This window comes from Lissotriton helveticus, chromosome 8, assembly GCF_964261635.1.
Source record: "Lissotriton helveticus chromosome 8, aLisHel1.1, whole genome shotgun sequence".
NCBI classification, from domain to species: Eukaryota; Metazoa; Chordata; class Amphibia; order Caudata; family Salamandridae; genus Lissotriton; species Lissotriton helveticus.
Window position 1 is genome coordinate 246932345 of NC_136069.1, and position 15005 is coordinate 246947349.

A 15005-nucleotide genomic window follows, 5' to 3' on the forward strand; every position below is an offset into this window, starting at 1 on the left:
ACCCCCAATGTTATCGTCCCATATCTTTAATTGATGTGATGGCGAAGGTGTTGGGCCGTGCCATTTTAAATCGCCTACAAGATTGGGCAGAGGATAACCAAATACTTACAGATATTCAATACGGGTTCAGGGAGGGAAGGTCAACCACTGATCAGTGTTTGAACTTATACCTCTTGACCGCTAAGTACACTATTGCCAGTAAGGGGGCTATCCACTTGGGGTTTATGGACCTTTCCTCGGCCTTCGACCGCGTAAATAGGGAAAAATTATGGGCATTGATGACAAGCCTAGGGGTGGAGCAAGAGCTAGTTGACACCCTTAAGGCCTTACACTGGAATACATCAGCAACGGTCCGCTATAACCAAGATGGAAGTAAGACCGAACCATTCCTATGTACGAGTGCGGCAGGGCTGCATTTCAGCGCCATTTTTATTTTCCCTATATATCAACAATCTGGACAAGGAACTATCCAAATTGAGTGTGGATTCCCCCCAAATAGGTCATCGTCCGGTGCCCGTCCTGCTTTACGCGGATGACGCGGTGTTGTTAGCTCGAACACCGCGGGGGCTCCAGAGGCTGATCGATGGATTTGTCAACTTCATGGCCACACTTGACCTGTCAGCTAACCTGGAAAAGTCTTATGTTATGTCAGTTGGGGTAAGATCAAACAGGAAATTTGTCTATAAGATAGGGTCCTACAAAATAGGCCTGGTCCAGTCCTTTTCCTACCTAGGCATTTTATTTGATGAGCAATTAGACTTTAAATCCCTGACTGATAAACACGCGGCAAAATTGGTGGCGTCGTCAGGGGCCATAATGGGCTATGGGAGAAGACTGGGCAGATGGTCGCCGGAGCAAGTACTCAACCTGTACAGGTCAATATCCTGCGCTAAAGCAGCCTATGGGTCAGAAGTGTGGGGTTTCACAAATAAGCATATGCACCAGATTCAGGTGGAGGAAAATAAGTTCTTTAAAAGTATACTGAAAGTGCCACAGAGTACCCCATCTTATATTATACATGAAGAACTGGGAGAACCCTACATTGAAGACCGAATAAAGATCAGGCCGCTGCTGGCTTGGATCAAAATCTGGACTAATCCAGAGGCTGGCCTTAGTAGGCAAATCATTAAAGACTGTCTGAATCGTGACAGAGGGGGTCATATCCCCTGGATAAAGTATGTAAAAGATTCCTTGGAGGCAATCGGTTACAAACATTTTTACACCGCACCCGAAACCCTAAATGCCCAGAATAAGACGTTGGTCAAAAAACTGTTCGGTGAATGGACATCTACAAGCAGGGCTGCCACCGAAAAGCGCAAATCTACCGTTTTGGCCTACAGTTTACTGAAAAAGGAACATGGAATGGAACCATATTTAGCAGTGATGTATAATGCACAGGACAGATTTTATATGACCCGTTTTAGACTTAATATGTTACATCATTTATTGTCTGTCCCCTCTGGATTTACTTTATCACTGGAGTTGAAGGGTCACTGCGGCTGCGACAGTAGGTCTCCGCAGGATACCCTTCACTTTGTATTGTTATGTTCATTTTATTCAGCCCCTAGACATAAGTTCCTGGTGGGGAGTCTCAAAAAAGCTAAATTCAAACAGGCAAAAGCAGCTCTACTGTTTTTGCAGAAAGCCTCAGATGCTCACACACTGTTTTGTATAATAAGTTTTATCAAGGTGGCTATGAGGTTAAGGAACACAAGAGAAGTAAATGATTGTAACGTCCTGTAAATAGAGTCTGATAACAGAAAATGTTAGATATGAATTTAATGCCCCTCCTTTTTTCCTAATCATTTTAATGTGGTTTTTAAATGTTTTCATGTACTTTTATGGTATCTTTTTAAGTGCCGAATAAAGATACTTGAAAGAAAGGAAAGACTATCCTAAAAGAGCTGGCAGGTCTGGAGAAAGGAAAAAGGGATGTGTTCATGGATGGGAGGCAAGGTGTTATTATGCCTTGCTACTGTAGCAGATCTAGTGTTGCTTTAATGCAACGCTTGACTTCAGGATTTAAAGGGTATTGAGCCTGCATTTGTGGCTCACTGCGTACATTTCCCTGATATCTTCAGGAACTATGGGAGAGAAGGCTACCTTGATGACTTGCTTCCCCTGAGGTGCTTCCCGTACAAAGACCAGAGCCCAGTCTTCTTCAGCTCATATGATATCATAGTCATCTGATAAATGTGACCAGCTGTAGCAAAGGTGTGCAAGAAAGCTGTCTTTATACAGCTTGCCACCTGTGTCGAGTCATCTGGGCCACTTCATCCTGCCCAATCCGGATTCAGGGCGAATTACAGCACAGAGACTGCTCTCGTCGAAATGTCGGAGGCAATAAGGAAGTGCCTGGACGCAGGTGTCAGAGCGGCTCTGATTTTATTAGACCTCTCTGCCGCCTTTGATACGGTGCCCCATCAACAACTACTTGCCCGTCTTGCAAACATTGGCGTGTCTGGACGCGCTTGGTATTGGCTTAAATCCTTCTTAGAGGATCGCACCAAGCAGCTTTGGCTGCCACCATTCTCGTCGGCCCCCAAAAGGGTGTCAACAGGAGTTCCGCAGGGCTCTACTCTGAGTCTTCTGCTTTTTAATATCTATATCACACCCCTGATCTATCTTGCAGAGGAGATAGGAGCCAAGATCGTAGCTTATGCAGACAATACCCAGCTCCTCTTTACGTGGAGGGGAAACGACTTGTCCCCAGAAACAGCTCATAACTGTCTTTCTACCATTTTCAAATGGCTTGCAATAGCGCAGATGAAGTGCAACGAGGACAAGTCAGTGGTCCTTTTGTATGGATCTTTCCCCTCATCTTACAGGGAGACTCTGTGGCCCTCAGAGTATCCTCTGCCTGACTCAGTGGGTAACCCCGCTAAGAACTTGGGGGTCTGGTTTGGTGAGGACCTTAGGTTCTCCGTGCAGATTAAGAGACTTGCTGGGGTATGCTGTGGCACACTTAAATCACTCAGAAAGTATCTTCCCTTGCTAGGCCAGCTAAGGAAATGGTGGCTTGTGCTCTTATCTCGTCACACATTGATTATGCCAATGCTCCGTACATTGGCATACCTGGCTACCGGCTAACAAAACTGCAAACTATACAGAATGCAGCAGCCAGGCTTCTCCTGGAAATTCCAGGAAGATCAAGCGTGAAACAGCATCTGCGGGACCTCCACTGGCTCACTGTGGCCCATCGAGTTCAGTTCAAAGCCCTTACTTTGGCTCACAGAGCCATGTATGGATTAGGGCCGGCGTATCTTAGTAGGTGTTTTGCCTTCTTTGTCCCTCACAGAACTCTGCGTTCTGCGGTGCAGCGATTGGCAGTGGTCCCTCGCTTCCGCAGGACTCTCTTGGGGGCTAGCTCCCTTTCCATCGAAGCAGCGGAAGCCTGGAACTCCCTCCCCGTGGAGCTTCGGAATACTCAGGATACTTGGCTGTTCAAGAAGCAATTAAAGAGCCTACTTTTTAATAAGCCTATTTAATCTCAGAACCTCCGCTTCCAAGCTCATCGCCCGCGCCGGGACACTCTGGAGTATCTGTGCGCGCTATCAATGTATTATAACATAACATAACATAACAATTGCTTTAACAGGACATGGTATGTGAAGGACTTGGCCTTTTTGGCTAAAGTTCCCTAAACTTTTTGCTTTCCCCTAGACTATTTTCCTGACGTACAGTTGTCACTTTAGATGCTTTGGGTACTTTTCCACTGCTGATCAGTGTCAAAGTACATGTGTTCCCTGTGTAAAGTGTAATGGTAATTGGTTGGCTATGATTGGTATGTTTGCCTTACTAGTAAAATCCCTAGTGATGTGCACAGTGTGTGCCTGGGCTTGTAATGCAAAGGTGCGCGGAGAAGGGAACTCAGGCCTGCAGTGGATGGCCTGCATGCAGTCTGCTAAGTTAGCATGTTGTCCTGACATATGCAACCATTTGTCAGGCCCTACTTTCCCTTTTGGTACACAGGGGGCACCCCTATAGTAGGTCCCGGGTAACCCCTGGGCAGGGTGCAGTGTAAGTAAAAGGCAAGACATATACTGAGGTGTTTGCTATGTCCTGACAATGAAAAACACTCCATTTCGTTTTTCACTGGTGAAAGGCCATCCTGCCCATAGGACAGAATGGGGGAGTCTGGGTATTGTGTTTGTTAGCCTAGTTTCCCATAACTTTAAAATGGAGAGGTGAAGTTTAGTATGTATGAACCCACAGTGTCATAACACATCTTTCTATGAAAGTGGTGTTGTCACTTTGTGTTCAGAATCCACTCTTTTAGAGAGTGGCTGAGTTTTGTGCTTTAGGCATTTCTGTGTGTCTCTGCTGAATGTGGATTGACTGTCTGGATCTGAGAGGTGAGAGGAGCTGGGGGAGGTCTTGACCCAGGGAGTGGTTGAGATAGCACCAGGCTGACCTGCATCTGGAGAGTAGGGGGAAGAGAAGGTCTGGGAGGTGAAGACATCTGGGCTGCTGCTATAAAACGATTGACCCGTCATCTGCTGATTGATTAAGGATCCAGACCCCCACTATCAAAGGAAGAAAGGTGACACTGGGAGGGAGACACCCAGAACTGATTTAGGCAGGGGTCAGGGACCCCTGAGCACGACGAACTTCAAAGACACTAGAGGTATAACTATGAGAGCTGAGACCCCTGAACGTTGGAATAGAAATGGATTGAGACTGAAAAGGCTTGGACCCATTTCGTGGTCAAGAGGAACCTCTGCTAAGGAAGGAAGAACTGAAGAGACTGCTGGGAAGGACCAACCCTTGCTTTGTGATCTGGGTTTGGTCTGCAGTTTGCTGTTTTAACGAAGGAAGAGGCTACTGGGACTGTGCTTTGTGCGCTGGGTCCCCCTGCTTGAAGAAGACTGTGCTTTGTGTTGTGTCTTGTTACCCCAAGGGCCCAAGGTGAGCTGGCTCCCAGTTTAGAAACACAGGAACATATTGGTTTCCGGAGAAGTTTCAAGCGACACGGTGGGCACATGTTGTGGCAGCTTGAGACCCTCAGAAGGTGTGCCCTGTGATCTTGAACACAAGGAGGAGAAGTGAGACTCAGACATGCTGGGCAGGTATTGTGGTGCACCGCAGCCACTGGTGGAGTGTCCCTAGTCAGTGTGTGCATGGGAGGTGAAGAGAGTATCGGACGTGCAGGGTGCATGTCGTGGGCCACAGTAGGCATTGGTGAGGAGCGCCTGGTCAACGTGTGCATCGGAAGTGGAATGAGTCTCGGATGCGCAGAGTGCATGTCCGGGTGCACCGGAGGCGCTGGTGAAGAGCGCCTGGTCATCGAGTGCACTGGAGAAGAAGTGAGGCTCAGACACAGTGAGCATGTCGGGGTGCGGCCGAAGGCATTGGTGAAGAGCGCCTGGATATCGGGGCACCGGAGTTGGAGTAAGTCTCAGTGAAGCAATGTGCGTGCTTTGGTGCAACCTGGGACTGTGGAGGTGATTGGCTGATCATCGTGTGGACCGGAAGGAAGTGAGTCTCTGCAGCGTGGTGTGCATGTCTTGGTGCTAACTGAGACGGCAGGAAGGAGTGCCTGGTGAACGTGCACTCAGAGTCAACATGAAGTCCCATCTGCGTTGTGTGTGTGGCTTCATGCCAGAGGAGATCCGGAGGATGCTGTGGTGAACATGCACCCGGAGTAACCTAATCTTGGCCACCTGAGAACGTCCTATCAGTCGCGGCCCGGACCGGCAGCCCCGGAGGAGCTTAGCTGCCAGGCTGAGCCGCTGTGGCCCATTTATAAGTTGCTGAATGGAAGGCCAAGTTTGCTGAAGGTGGAGAGGAGAGTGGGGTCATGGCCCCAGGTAACGTGGATCACTACCTGGGTGGGGTGAGGGCTAGGAGGGACACTCTCTCGGCCTCTCAGTCCTTCTGGCGACGTGAGCCTTTGCTTCGGCTCAGATTGGGGGCCCGTATTGACCAAAGGAGTGGCAGTACTGGGGCCAGAGTGAGAAGCTTTACTTTATGTCATCGTTGATACGTGTGGAGGGGGACCTGTTATCGAAGAGGCTGACTGTCGTAATACACATTGCCAATATTGCTGCTAACAAACTTCCGGACTGTCTTATGACGCCTGACATTATTTCTGCATAATGAAGTACACAATTGTAGCGGTCCGCATTGCATTATTTCTCCATTGCAAAGTACAGGATTGTAGCGGCCCGCAAAGCATTATTTATTCTTCGCAAAATACATCATTGTAGCTACTCATTGGATTATTCCTTAATTGCAAAGTACATGATTGTAGCGGTGCGCATTGCATTATTTCTTCATTGCAAAGTACGTGATTGGGGTGTGACACATTGCATTATTCCTTCATTGCGCAGTACATGATGGTAGCGGTACGCATTGCAGCCAGCCGAAACGAATATTACCCTTCATTATATGAATTATTAAGAAGAGTAGGCAAGACAGTGTCCCAGGACCAAACGGTGTCCCTCAGGCAATTTACAAGCAAGATCCAAATTTTTGGGCCAGGAACCTTAACAACTTGTTCCGGATGATCAACGTTGCCAGTAGTATTCCAGAAAGTTGGAGAGGTGCAATCATTAACCCGATATATAAGGGCGGGGATCGTAAGGACCCGGCAAATTATCGCCTGATTGCGCTGATAGACGCAGAGGCCAAATATTATGCCTCATTGGTTCAAGCCGACCTTGTAAAATGGTCCGATGAAAATAATAAAATCCCTATAAACCAGTCAGGTTTTCGACGCGGCATAGGCACAATGGCAAATGTCATGGCAATAAGTCTGATTGCCGAAAAAAGCATACAAAACCATCAAGCCTTACATCTATGCTTTGTGGACTTTAAGGCGGCCTTTGACCGGGTAAGTCATCAAACTTTATGGGCCAAACTAAAGCAACAGGGCCTGCCTGACAAGATCTTAAACCCAATTATGGACCTTTATACCAACACTTGGATGCAGGTTAAGATCGACAATGGCCAAAGGTTAACAAGGAAGATCGACACCAGCGAAGGCTTGAAACAAGGCTGCGTTTTGGCCCCTCATCTGTTTAATTTATTCATGGCAGATCTGACCCCAAGGCTAGACGGGGTCAACGCACATCCTCCACGGCTAGGAACTTTGGCCCTTACTCATTTATCCTACGCAGACGATATTGTCCTCCTCAGCCAAACGAAAATAGGGCTGCAACGCCTAATGCATGAGCTGGCCGGATACACCAAGACTAATCTGATGGAAATAAACAATACAAAAACAAAGTTTATGATCATAACGTATCATCGTCCTAAACAGCAGAAATTTACAATTAACAACATGAGCCTGGAGGTGGTGGATAGTTATAAATATCTAGGGATACATCTGGACAAACGGCTCACATTCATGACGCATTTCGAGACTATCAAAAAGAAGGGAGCAGCACTATTGCATGCATTCTGTAGCCTATCAAAACAGCTAAAAGGCCCTTCGTTTACTCCCCTTCTTACAGTCATCAAAGCTAAGTTACTACCAACAATAGCATACGGAAGTGTGGTGCATAATGGAAGAAGTGCTCCGTTATTAGATGAAATCCAAACGAGAGTGTACAAACGTGTATTCAGCTTACCATGTGACGCTTCACCCGCACAGGTACGCCTCGAATTCGGACTTCAGTCTCAAACATTGCACAAAAAATATGAGTCAATCAAATTTTGGTATAATATCTGGCTCAATTGTGACATAAAAATTAATTCTGCAATTTGGGAAGCCCTGCAAAGCAATCCGAAATCTCACTATGCGAACTATTTAAAATCCTCTCTGATAAGCACAGAGTTGACATCTGTTTGGCAAAAGAAACTACCAGCACCAGTATTCAAGCAGCTTGTAAAAAAAGCAGTCAATACGCACTCGTTGATCGAAGACAAATTGACATTAAGACGCCGTGCGCATGCCTGGATGATAATACAATCCTACTAAAGACCGGCTCCAGCTGCTTATTTAGGTCTCGCTTTCCCTTCATACTTAAAATCAAAGTATTTAAAGCTACGTTTGGGAAAATTACCAACAAATGCCGACCAGCCAGGCTGGAGGTCACCTGGTCCCAAGGATTGCAACCTATGTGGTGCAGCGGTACAAGACATGATTCACCTGATTTGCATTTGCCCAATGCTAGAGCATGTCCGGCGGAGTTTACTTAGGGAAAAGTTCAACGCAAAAGGTATTCGTACATGCCGTTCTGCAATATTAAATGTGATGGACTCAGAAGATCCCCAATTCATTAGTAGAATTATTAAATTTGTTATCAACTTTGAAAACTTATCTAAAAAGCCAATTTGAACCTGAACTCTTGAACTCTGATATCGCGAATTGCTTTGGCTGACTAACAATCTGTAACCCAAACTACTGTGCGCAAGTTATTAATTCAAATAGGAAATTCGCTGTAGCTGTGTTTTTATCTTTTGTACTTAAGATAGTTTTTATATAATCTGTATTTTGTGTATAAAGTGTGTAAAGGAATGTGGTTTTATTATTTGGTATATTGTAATGGTTTTAACTAACTATACAATAAAGAATTTACCCCTTCATTATATGTTGGCTTTTGTATTGTGTGGTCTTTTTATATAAAGTTTATACTCATTTTATCAAACTCATGTGGAATCCATTTGTGATGTCACCTGTGGGTTGCTGTGAGTGTGGTTGCACATACTGTACACTTGTGCCTTGGAGATAGGCATGGCTGCTTGTGCCAAGCTACTAATGGGGTGAGCAGGGCTATCTCAAACGGTGTCCTTACTTGGCCTAACATTGAGTGAGGAGTCCCAGGTCTCGCATTTGGTGACAGTGGTGCGGGACTAGCACTCTGGCTTCCAACAGTATGTCCCCCTCAATCTGCACATGTAAATTATAAACATTATACGGAGGATTTATATTCTTGCTGGAGTTTCAGCTCATATATATTCATAAGTTTGATTTGCACCCAGAATTTTCTGAAGCGTCTAATGCGACTATTGTGACTTCTGCTGTGCTGTCTAGAAGCACACTTGCCCAAGTCCTGGTCTGCAGGAGGACTTGTAGCTATGTTTTTTTGAATGTCATGCAACTTTTTTCTTTTTTATTAGAGTTTCGAAGTTGCTCCTTTCTCCTCCCTCTTTACATTGACGCCAGTCCTGCTATACTCATCCTTTTGCTTGATACTGGGATTGGCAATCTCTCTCAGTTCTTTGACCACCAGTGTCCTGAATAGAAAGTTAAGAGAGGCAATGAGAATGCTGATACTGTTCCAGATTTTGATTTTCTTGCGGTCATTCAAGTTGTAATCACCTCTACCAGATTACCGACATGTGAGTGATGCAGTCCGTCTTTTCTCTTTCTTTCTCTGTTTCTTCTTTCCATTGCAGATTTCTCTTTAACAGAGCCCTCAGTGTCACTTTTAGGTTTCAAATGTGGTTTAATGGCCCGGGTACCAAAGGTATCACGACCCACCGAGGTGTAGACATCTGCAAATATTTTAGGTAGTTCCTGTTTCCAACTTCTGACTATAGCCTGAACTGAAGCTACTCACTTAATGTTAATTAGGGTGATAGAGGAGAATGTAGAGAGGTTTTCCATTAGTTTCATACTTACGTCCAATGCTTACACCATGCTTATTCTGCACCTGTTTCAGTACATCAGGGAGTACTGCCAATAAAGGCGTGCCATGTGAACTAGTATAGATTTATGCAAATATCCTTCCCCAGGAGTTAGACTCCTCTACAAGTGGCATAATCCAATTCGGAAAATACATTGTCAATATCCTATGTTTATCTGGGGGTCTTGTATGGGTACACCACTTCCAACTGATTGGTCTTGCGAGCAATTCAGATGGCCATTTCATCTTGTTTCACAGGTGCTTAACCCATGATAGCTTTAATAGTGTGAGGACTAATAGTTGGTACTTATCTTGGAGTTACTGGCCCTGTTGCAAGAGTGTAGGGCGAGAGATCAAAATGCGCTGTACGAACTGCACCAGTCTCCCAAATAAGGTGACTGTGTAGTTCAGCATCCCGACCACCTCCACCAATGCTAAGGTATCAGGACCCGGGAACTGGTGTATAGTCAGTCAAGACTGGCCATGTCACCCCTTCATTGTTCAGGGGTCCAAGGTGCGTGTTTGGAAATTGGTAAGCCCTTTGAGATGATTGGTTATTTTGAAGTAGATCTTGAGGGATGTATGACGTTACAACGCATACTTTTACAACGCATACCTTTACAACGAAATTTTTACAACGCAAAAACCATTACAACGCATGTATTTACAACGCATGTTTTTACAACGCAGGTACCTTTACAACGCATACCATTACAACGTAAGTATTGGTAAGTATATATTAATTGTTTTAATGTAAATTAATTGAAATTAATATAATTTAATTTAATTTAATTTAATTTAATTTAATTTAATTTAATTTCATTTCATTTAATTAATTTAATTTAAATTTAATTTTACTTAATTTTTACCCTGTACCCCTGTACCCCAAAAACCCAAAACTGACCCTGATCCCTAAAAATACCCTTTTACCCAAAAACCCAAAACTGACCCTGAACCCTAAAAATACCCCTTTACCCAAAAACCCAAAACTGACCCTGAACCCTAAAAATACCCCTTTACCCAAAAACCCCAAACTGACCCTGAACCCTAAAAATACCCCTTTACCCAAAAACCCAAAACTGACCCTGAACCCTAAAATACCCCTTTACCCAAAAACCCAAAACTGACCCTGAACCCTAAAAATACCCCTTTACCCAAAAACCCAAAAACTGACCCTGAACCCTAAAAATACCCCTTTACCCAAAAACCCAAAACTTACCCTGAACCCTAAAAATACCCCTTTACCCAAAAACCCAAAACTGACCCTGAACCCTAAAAATACCCCTTTACCCAAAAACCCAAAACTGACCCTGAACCCTAAAAATACCCCTTTACTCAAAAACCCCAAACTGACCCTGAACCCTAAAAATACCCCTTTACCCAAAAACCCAAAACTGACCCTGAACCCTAAAAATACCCCTTTACCCAAAAACCCAAAACTGACCCTGAACCCTAAAAATACCCCTTTACCCAAAAACCCAAAACTGACCCTGAACCCTAAAAATACCCCTTTACCCAAAAACCCAAAACTGACCCTGAAAGCTAAAAATACCCCTTAAAAAAACCCAAACATATAACATTTTAAATATAATTATATACTTACCAATACTTACTTTGTAATGGTATGCGTTGTAAAGGTATCTACGTTGTAAAAACATGCGGTGTAAATACATGCGTTGTAATAGTTTTTGGGTTGTAAAAGTTTCATTGTAATGGTAGTGCGTTGTAAAAGTTGCGTTGTAAAGGTTGTTTCCCGATCTTGAGTTTTGAGTAATCAGACCATGGGAAAAATGTACGTTCCGTTCATGGGTAATACAGTTTTGAGTTGGCCTCATCAGAAATCATTATGAATTTATCTTGATCCAAATCCTGCAGGGGTTTCTACAAGTGTTTTATTTTATTGGGGGATGTGTCAAGGGTTATGCACATCGCACTGTAGTTGAAATATGGTGCCAAACCCATTTCATGTAAAGTCAGGAATATTCCTTTTAGCTTACAGGGGGTGGTTGGAAAGGAATTGAATCAACTAAAAAACTAGGGCATTACTGAAGCTGTTGAAGCCCCGTGATGGGTTGCTCCTGTTGTGGAGGTCACTAAAAATTCTGGTGAAATAAGGTTATGCATTGACCTGAGGCATCTTAACAAGGAGGTAGTAGAGGATAAGTTTCCTCTTCCCAACATTATGGAGATGGTAACACTGATGGGTGCTAAGTTTTTTGCTACCCTTGATTTGACTTGTGCCTGGTTGACAGAGGGAAAATGTGTGGGTTAATGGCCCAAGCAGGTATTTATCCCCCTAATGGATCTCCTCAGGAAGCTCCACTGGAATATATCCATAAAAAGCCACAATACTCAGCATGGTGACTGCACCCGTCCAATCAGGGTCACACGAGGGGTAAAACAAGGATGCAGTCTGGCACCTTTTATATTCTTATTTTATATTAATGCCTTTGAATTTATTCTAGTATCCTGTGTTAAAGATGTTCCTAAGATAGGCTCACACTTGGTTTCCGTCCTTTTATAGGCAGATTATGCAGTTTTAATTGCATGCACTGCTAATGCACTCCAGGCTCTTTTAGACGCTTTCAATGATTTATGGGGGATCTTCATTTAAAGATCAGCCACCCAAAAACTTTTATATTAACCTGAAGTCCAAAGAAAAAGATGATCCAAGAGCTTTTACATTAGGACAAACCTATTGCCGTGGTGCCTAGATTGAATTATTTATGCATCCTGTTTGACGCAAATTTGAGTTGGGACAGGGTTACCACACTTAGAACCACAAAAATGGTGGCTTTGTTCCATTTTATCTGTAGATTTGCAGCCAAGCTAGTAATAAGTCCTTAAGATAGATGTCTACCCTCTACAAGAGTAAATGTATTTCAACTGGCACATATGGAGTGGGCATATGGGGGTTTGTTAGCCTGAGCACCCTACAGACTGTTGAAAACAAATTCCTCTGTAGACTCCTGACTATATCGAAAACCACACCAAGTTTCGTATCCCACCAAGAACTCGGTCTTAGCTCTTTGGACGACAACGTAAGATTGGAACCATTACTATTATGGATTGAAGTATGGTCCACCGTGTAATTTCTCACATAACTCCAGGTGCATGATTGCCATTCCCTCGTTGGCTTATGTCAATAATACCTTTTCTTCCATGGGGCTGAGCGATATCTTCGACTCTCCAGAAAGTGCCAATTCTAGCCTGAAGAATTTGGTAAAAGAAAGGTTTCTTGAGGGCAGGGAAAAGTCTAGAATTGTCAAGTCTCTTGAAATGACATCAATCATTCGGTATGTCTCTATCTCCAACACTTCAGGTATGGGGGCGTATTTATCTTGGGTTGTAACACACTGAGCATAGGTTTTATCTTACACGGTTTTGCCTAAACATCATCCACGTTTTAACAGCTTTTCCAAGGACAGGTTCCTGGTTTAATTCACTTCCGGGTTGTCCCTGTGATGCTATGTCTATACAAAATTCTCAGCGCTCTTTATGCTGTTTTGTTCATTACATTGTACCTTTTGGTCCTGTTTTTACACCCTATTCTGAGTAATAAGACCTTTCGCACTATCAGGAAGAGCTATATTTTTTAAAAAGTTTGTCTACCCCTTCAACTTGTTTCTCTGTTTTAAATTGTTTACTTGCTGCTGTGAAATTAAGAAAGAATTATGACTAATGATCTTGTTATATTTCTAATGCACTTTGAATTTTCTGCACTAGCTATTTCAAAAAGATTTGTCAGTACTGATAGATTTACTGTTGTTATTTTATACTCTTGCTTAAAAAAAATTGAAATGGCTGTTGGGGGGTTTAATGTTTTTATATTAACACCCCAAGTGTTTTTAGATGTGTTGGAACTGTGTATTTTATTGTGTGCTTTTATGGTTAGGCTCTAATGGAATAATGATATTTTTGATTGATTTGATTGACATCTGCCTGTCATCAGATTCGGTTAAGTGAGAATTCAAAAGATCTTACTGCTTTTACAGTGCCTTTTGGTGTGTTTTGCTTCAGCAGGATGCCTTTTGACCTTTATTTAGGACCATCCATGTTTCAAAGACTAATGATGTCAAGGGGGTAAAGTTCTTTCAGGACGATGTTTTGATTTTTAGTGATACTTTGCATGATCACATAGTTAAGATCAGGGAAGCTTTGCCAATCTTCAAACCTGAAAGGCATAACCCTTAAAATTAGTAAATGCAAGTTTTCTCATTCTGGGATCACATATTTAGAACATATCATTTCTGGAGAGGGGGTAACAACCAAAGAGGATTTGATTAGAAGTCTTTAACCTTGCCTCATCCCACTAAAAAGTAGACTCACAGGTTTTTCTTGTAATGCTGAGTTCTATTCCAGGGATGTTTCTAATTTTGCAAGCTGTACTGCTATCAGGAGGAATATTCTAAAGAAGGGTATTCAATTGTGTGAACTAATGACTGTCAAAAGAAATCTGAAGGTCTCAAAAATGTGTTGTCGTCAGCACAGTGCTTGAAGAGATTCATTCCTAGACTAGTGTTGTCACAGTAACTATTAAAAAAAGTGTATTGGTGTTGCACATAAAAAATGTGCCTTGTACCACCCAGGACACTCAAAGAGACCATAAAAATGGTTAAGTATTGTGTTGACAGTTTGATTCAATCAGTAAAGAAAAGAATGGAAGAATATGGGATTACTCATCATTCTGCAACAGGGGCAAGTCATTCTGTCTTACTCACCCTTATCTCTCCCTGTTAATATACAACTGGAAGGACAGATCACTAGAATTCCAGAATGTTAGAACTATATTGACTTCAATAGGATAGGTGTTTTTTGCCAGATGATCTCTTTTTATGGCCTTCTTATTTTTTGTTTCTGATTTTTCATTGTATCATTAGATTTAGTTGGGTAACTATAGGGGTATGGGAACAGCCTGTTGAGATTAGTTGGGTTCTGTAGTCATTCTGGGGGATTAGCCCAGAAGGCAGGAAGATGGCACCATACAATTTTGGGAGGATTCCTCAAGGTGGGACAAGGGGTCGGGAGCAGTTGGAAAAAAATGTACAAATATTGTCCTCATGTTACACCACAGATGCGCTACAAAGAAGAGCAGGGAGATAACGCCTAAGCCTGTCTGAATCTGCATAAATCTAAGATGGTGTTCATGGATAAAATAGAGAAGTGCAACATAAATGGCTTAAGAGGGGGAGCAAGTGTAGACTGGTGCTAGAATTTTTTTTAAATTACAGGGGCTCAGATATTTATTGTTAGAAATTGGGGTTTTTGGTTGGCAGAGGTATGCACTGTGTCCAGGCATGAAGCACAGTCCTAGTCAGGGTAGGTCACAACACAACCTAAATTATTTTGTGCTGACCCTCTGGTAACTTGGCAGAAAGTAGTCAGGCTTAACTTAAAAGAGGCATTGTGTGGGGGGGCGGAGCTAGCCAG